This window comes from Camelus ferus, chromosome 31 (genome assembly GCF_009834535.1).
Source record: "Camelus ferus isolate YT-003-E chromosome 31, BCGSAC_Cfer_1.0, whole genome shotgun sequence".
NCBI lineage: Eukaryota > Metazoa > Chordata > Mammalia > Artiodactyla > Camelidae > Camelus > Camelus ferus.
The window spans coordinates 19,742,867-19,749,940 of record NC_045726.1 but is presented as its reverse complement, the minus strand read 5'-3'; the positions used below and the strand labels follow the sequence as shown (position 1 = coordinate 19,749,940).

General features: G+C 36.7%; 1 non-coding gene across 1 annotated transcript; it reads left to right on the top strand.

Annotated features, from left to right (window-relative positions):
- The first annotated feature begins 4,131 nt into the window (after positions 1–4,131).
- Positions 4,132–4,260, top strand: LOC116660838. The gene has a single exon (XR_004316490.1). It is a non-coding gene; the product is annotated as a small nucleolar RNA SNORA18 (small nucleolar RNA).
- Positions 4,261–7,074: the final 2,814 nt, after the last annotated feature.

Genomic DNA, 7,074 nt, shown 5'->3' with positions numbered 1-7,074 from the left:
AACCTCTGGTGTCTCCTTACCTAAAAGACCACATGGTCCTCCCTATTTTCTCAGGACACCAATGACACCTCTTGCAGGGTGGTCTACTGAAGCATCTTGGCCCAAATCCTGGTCCTCCTCCATTGTATCCTACTGCTTCCAAAAACCTAAGAGTGTTTCCAAGAAATGCTAACCCATCATGTTCTGAGCATGGACCCCAGAGCCACACCACCTGGGGGGGACCATAGGGAAGTTATTTAATCTGGTGCCTCAGTTTACTGATCTGTAAAATGGAAATAGTAACAGTACACCTACCTCCAAGTGTTTTGTGAGAATCAATTGCAAAATTTGTAAAACATTTAAGTGGTGTTAGTTATCATTATTACATAGAATTTAATTGAGAACAAATAAGTCTCTACATAATGAGGGGAACTGGGAGAAAAGCTCACATTAAAATACTGTCTTTACTAAGCTTTCTACTTCTTAACTATGGAAAGTTAGCAATACCACTAACAGCTTGCCTCTAGTGACTAACTCATACACTGAAAAAAGAAAAGTCAAAAAGCTTAGATGTTTGGAAAGTGTTCATTTGATTTATAGATTTTACTGAACAAGCATTATCCTATCATTTTGCATGAACCGTTCTGAGCCTCATGAGTTTGACAGACAACAAGTATCCCAGACTTTGCAAACTGATCATTTCGGTCACACAGAGATCTTGCTGGAGGTCACCTCATGGCAGTGCAAAACAGAGATGGGAATTTAGGTGGCTGGATTTGGGGATATTTGAGGAAATCAAGTTAATAATAATAATAATAACAATAATAACAACAACAACATTATTATTATTATTAGCCTCAAACCTAGAACATGGACACTGGGGCCAGAGAGTGAGTTCAAATCCCAGCCCCGTCACCACTGGCTGTGTGACCCTAGCAAGTTAGTTAACTTCTCTATGTCTCATCTGTAACAACAGGAGGACAGTAACTCTGACTGTGACCAGGAAATGAGATATTTGATGTAAGGTGCTTAGGATACAACCTGCCACATAGTAAGCACTCAAGTGATGTTAACTGTTGTTATTAGCACATTGTAGACACAGAGCATCTGGCATCTGCAAACAGCACCAGCCTCTTCAGAAGGCAGGACAGAGGGGTCACCAGTGTGGCATTTCTAAGAGGCCAGCAGGACTTCCCCATAAACTTGCTTCTCCTAAGCCCCATCTTCTTGACATGTGAAATGCACCATGTGTGTTTATGTGAAGACTTTCTCCACTGTACAGAGACTTCCTTGTGAGGAAAGGTTTGACTTCCTTCGCCTCCTGAGCACTGGAACTGACCCTGGGCCTCAGAGATACTTCATAAATGTGGAATGAATCAGTGAGCACTCATTCCCCTAGATTTTAAGTGGCTTTAAATGTCAGGTCCCTTATGAAAATACAAATCCCTTAATGAACTGAACTCCTCAGCAAACATCTTGGTGACCATTAGTGAGCACTGAGCTGTGGGAGGACAGTGACAGCGTCCCACTGCTTGCACTTCGAGCACATTTCAACACCATCTAGCCCCAAAATCACAGAGCAAAGGTAAAATTTGTCCATTCTGATGGAAAAACAAAAAAAACCTAATCTCAATGAGATCATAGTAAGATGTTTTCATTTACCTGGCTAATAACTAAAAAATAGAAGTTCACATTGCAAGGAATTCCTTTTTGTATTTCATAGGTTTTAGTAAAGAAAAGCTCCATTTCTGGAGATTGGTGTATAGAACTTTTATAATATTTCCATCTGTAAAGAATTCCCATAGCAATCACGCTGTGGGGAATACCAAAAGTTATGAATACAGGGTCAGAAATATTAGTTGAGTCTTTTCAGAAAAAGATACAATGCATGAATGATTAGTCAGAGTGTCTAAAGTTAACACTGTCTTTTGTGACTACCATGAACATGTAAGGCTATCAACACAGAGGAACAGGAAACTCTGACACAGAAAAATATCTCAAGGTTCTCTGGAGATAAACTGCAATATACCAAGTGGCTTTAGGAAGTACTAGATGTAAAACATGTTTCATTAATATACAAACATATTATTTATTAAATTACTTTTTTTATTGAGTTATAGTCAGTTTACAATGGTGTGCCAATTTCTGGCATACAGCTCAATTTTTCAGTCCTATATGAGTATATATATACATATATTCATTTATTTTCATATTCAATTTCACTCTGAGTTACTACAAGATCTTGAATATATTTCCCTGTGCTCTACAGTATAAGCTTGGTTATCTCTTCTATATACACCATCAGTATCTACAAATCTCAAACTCCCCGTCTGTCCCTTTCCATCTCCCACTCCCCCTGGCAACCACAAGTTTGCATTCTATGTCTGTGAGCCTATTTCTGTTTTGTATTTAAGTTCATTAGTCTTCTTTTCTTTTTTTTAATTATTTTTTAATAACTATCAGAAACAGGTCACCAAATCGACAAAGAGTCAATACATCCCTTATTCATAAATATTTAGAGCTTATAAGTGGGATCATTTCATTCAGGTCAGTCATCTCATCATTCAAAGGTCATAAATATCTTCTATATGGAGAGACTAAGCTGAAGGAAACACTGGGAAGAACTTTTCTTCATTCTAAAAGAAAATTTCATGCTCAAACCGGCAAGGACCACTTGGAACAACTAAAAATAATCCTGAAAAAATTTATACACACACACAGAGACACATAAACATACATAAATACATATGAAAAGTTTTCAGACAGTGGACATCAGGAAGCACTGGAATGTGACCCTTGAGTGATGAGAAACAAATGAGAATGAGCTTGACCACTGCCCTGACTCACTGCTTGGAGGACATTCCCAGCCCCTGCACAGGAAGGGAGAACCCAGAGGGAGCCTGGTGGTCTCCCTTAATTGAGGAGGGGGCTTTGTGAGTCTGTGGAGTCCAAGGCACCTAGAACTCAGAGCAAAGTCCTGCAGAGAAGATGGTGTTACAGAGAAAAAGTTCCAAAACTCTGCAAAAGGTCCTCCTTGAGTCTTCAACACAGTTCTAATCACTGCATATGAATGAAATAATCACTGAAAAATAAAGAAAGAACCACCAAAAGGATCAAAGGGAACAATTTCTGGAGCTCATGCAGGGCCAGAAATGCTCCCCATCACCACAGTACGAAACCTCAATCCCCAGAACAGTATATAAAGCACTAAGGAGGTTATTGCCTCAGGAGGGGAGCAAAATGAGCCCTAAAGTGAAGGTCTCTCTGGTCTAGTGCTAACAGAGCTTAAAAGAAAGCTTCAAAAATATCAAACTGTCTCCAAATGAGTTAACTGCATCCCAGAACAAAGCTTAGGGATATTGAGAAGAACATAAAAATAGCTGGCACCCAATAAAGTAAAATTCATATTGTTTGACCTCTAATAAAAATTACCAAGAATGCAAAGAAAGAAAAAAAATAGCATGCATAATGTGGACTGAAAAATTGTGTCTCCCCAAAATTCGTATGTTAATGTCTTAATTTCCACTGTGATAGTATTCGGTCCTTTGGGGAGGTAATTAGTATTAAAAGAGGTCTAAAGGTAAGGCCCTAATCTGATGCACCTGGAATCTTTGTCAAAGGACTAGGACATATAAGAGAAATTGTGCTCGCTCACTCTCTGTCTCTCTCTCCCCATCTCCCCTCTCTGTCTTGCCCCAAATGCACAGACTGTGGAAAGGATATGTGAAACAAAATTCTACCAGAGCTTTAACCTGGACTTATAGCATCCAAAACTGAAAAAATAAAATTATTTCTTTTAAGCCACCCAGTCAGCATTATTTTATTAGGGTTGTTATGGCTGAGTAAGATACCCATAAGAAGAAGAAAGATCAATCATTAGAAACAGAATGAAAAACAAACTTATGGTTGTTTGGGAGGAAGGGGGTGGGGAGGGATAAATTGGGAGTTCAAGATTTGCAGATACTAACTACTCTATATAAAGTAAACAAGTGTTTACTGTATAGCAGAGGGAACTATATTCAATGTCTTGCAAGGGCCTATGATGGTAGAAAATATGAAAATGAATATATGTGTGTATATGGATGGCTGGCATATTATGCTGTACACCAGACATTAATGCAACATTGTAAAATGAATATATTTCAATTAAAAAAAGAGAATCACCTGATGGGCTTTTTCTGTAGACCTACATCATTGGAAACGCCTCACAGAGTAACTATGTGGTTTCCTTTCCTCAGAGACCTGCGTGTTAGATCTGTGGGAAAGAGCTACAAGACAGAGCTGTTAAATAAACTATGAAAATACCTTAAAAAACCCTTTTGTATCTTAGGTATTATCATATCTCAACAATCAGTGCTGTTCCAGACTGTGATCTGTGTGATTTGAACTTAATTCATGTTTAGAAAGTGTTGAAAACTCAGAACCAGGCAGATCCATCTTCCCTGACTATTACATATTCCTAAAGTAACCTGCTTGAGGAAACTGGATCCCAAAGGTTACAAGTGAGGAGATTTAGAAGTGTGTCCGTGTTCTACTAGAGATCAAAGAAGCTCAACTAAAAGAATTATGGACTGATGGACGGGAAAACTGTTGATTGAGCAAATATTCTTTTTTTAATTATATATGTATGTTTATTTCTGCTTTGTCTTTTTTTTTATTGAGTTATAGTCAGTTTACAAGGTTGTGTCAATTTCCAGTGTAGAGCACAATTTTTCAGTTATACATGACCATGCATATATTCATTGTCACATTCTTTTTCATCATGAGCTACCACAAGATCTTGTATCTGTTTCCCTGTGCTACACACGATAATCTTATTTATCTATTCTACATATGCCTGTCAGTATACAAATTTCAAGCTTGAGCAAAAATTCTTTTTGAAAGGACTGTCCTGAAGATTATGACAGAAACATAGGAGGAAGTAAGGGGATGGGCACTGGAAGAAATTACAACATGTGAATTTCTTAAAAAGTTCATTGACTGACATAACTTTGCCTATTACACAACATAAAAGAAAAACATTTTACATTTAAAAAAATGAAACAGAACTAGAGATAACATTTATGACAGAATTATTAAAAGGGATCCTAGACAGCTAACATAACCATACTCCATACGTTAAAGATGGTAGAAAAAATATTAAGCATGATAAGTAAATACATACAACACATAAGAAAGGTTCAGGCCAAACCTCTAGTGGTAAAAAATACAATTTCTAAGAAGAAAAATGCACAGGAATGTATTAACAGCAAGTTAGAAACTACAGAAAAAATATTAATCAACTTGTTGACATGATAACAAAAGACAGGCAAAAGGAAACACAAGAAAGTAGACTGAATAACTGAACAGCATAACAGTGAGCTGTGTGAGAACTTCCAGCAGACTAATGCATGGAGAACTGGGGTGCCTGGACAAAGTAGTGGGGAATAAATAAAATATTTGAAGAATAAAGACCTGAATACCATAATGCCCAAGGCAATATACAGACTCAATACACTTCCTATCAAATTACCAATGACATTATTCACAAGAGTTGCAAACAAAAAAAAATGTTAAAATATGTATGGAAACACAAAAACAAAACCCAAAGAGCCAAAACAATCTTGAAGAAGAATGGAGATGGGGGAACCATTCTGACTTCAGACTATACTACAAAGGTACAGTAATCAAAACAGTATGGTCCTGACACAAAAACAGACACATAGATCAATGGAACAGGATTGAAAGTCCAGAAGTAAACCCATACGATTATGGTCAATTCATCTATGACAAAGGAGGCAAGGATATATAAGGGAGAAAAGACAGTCTCTTCAGTAAGTGGTGATGGGGAAACTGGACAGCTACCTGTAAAAGACAGAGATCAGAACATTCTCTAACATCATATACAAAAATAAACTCAAAATGGATTCAAGACTTAAATGTAAGACCAGATACTATAAAACTCCTAGAGGAAAACACAGGCAGAACACTTCTCACACATAAATCACAGCAATATATTTTTTGAACCAGCCCCTGTGGTAATGGAAATAAAAGCAAAAATAAACACATGCGATCTAAGTAAACTTAAATGTTTTTGCAGATCTAATGATACCATCAAAAAAACAAAAAGTTAACATACAGAATGGGAGAAAATGTTTGCAAATGGTGAGACCAACAAGGGACTAATTTAAAAAATACACAAACAGCACATACAACTTAATATCAAAATAACAAGTATCCTAATCTAAAAATGGGCACAAGACCAAAACAAGCAATTCACCAATGAAGACATACAAATGGCCAATAGACACACGAGAAATTGCTCAGCATTGCTAATTGGCAGAAAAATGCAGAACAAAACTACAATGAGATATCACTTCACATCAGTTAGAATAGCTATCATTAAAAGGTCTACAAACAATAGATGCTGGAGAGGCTGTGGAGATAAGGGAACCCTCCTACACTGTTGGTGGGAGTGTGGATTGTGCAGTCACTATGGAGGACAGTATGGAAGTTCCTTAAAAAGCTAAAAATAGACTTACCATGTGATCCAGCAATCCCACTCCTGGGCATATACTGGGAGTGAAATAAAATTCAAAAAGACACATGCACCCTAATGTTCATAGCAGCACTATTTACAATAGCCAAGGCATGGAAACAACACGTGTCCATCAACAGATGTCTGGATAAAGAAGATATGGCATATACATATACATTCACACATACATACAGTGGAATAGTACTCAGCTATAAAAAAAAAGAATAAAATAATGCCATTTGCAAAAAAATAGGTGGACCTGGAGATCATCATTCTAAGTAAAGTAGGCATGAAAAAGAAAGAAACATACTGTATGATATCATTTAAATGTGAAATCTTTTAAAAAAAGGATAAAAATGAACTACTTATTATTTATAACTTGATGATTGATTCCTTGAATATGTGTAAGAATATTTGACTGTCCTTTATGATCAAGTTACTGCATTCTTTTGATTCTTATTTAGTGGTTGGCTTTATTCACTTCTTAACTATGTAGGTTTAAAAAGCTAAAGCTCTAATCTGTTCTTAGAAGCAATGTTCACTGCATGTATGTAAACTATAAATACATACATATGTGC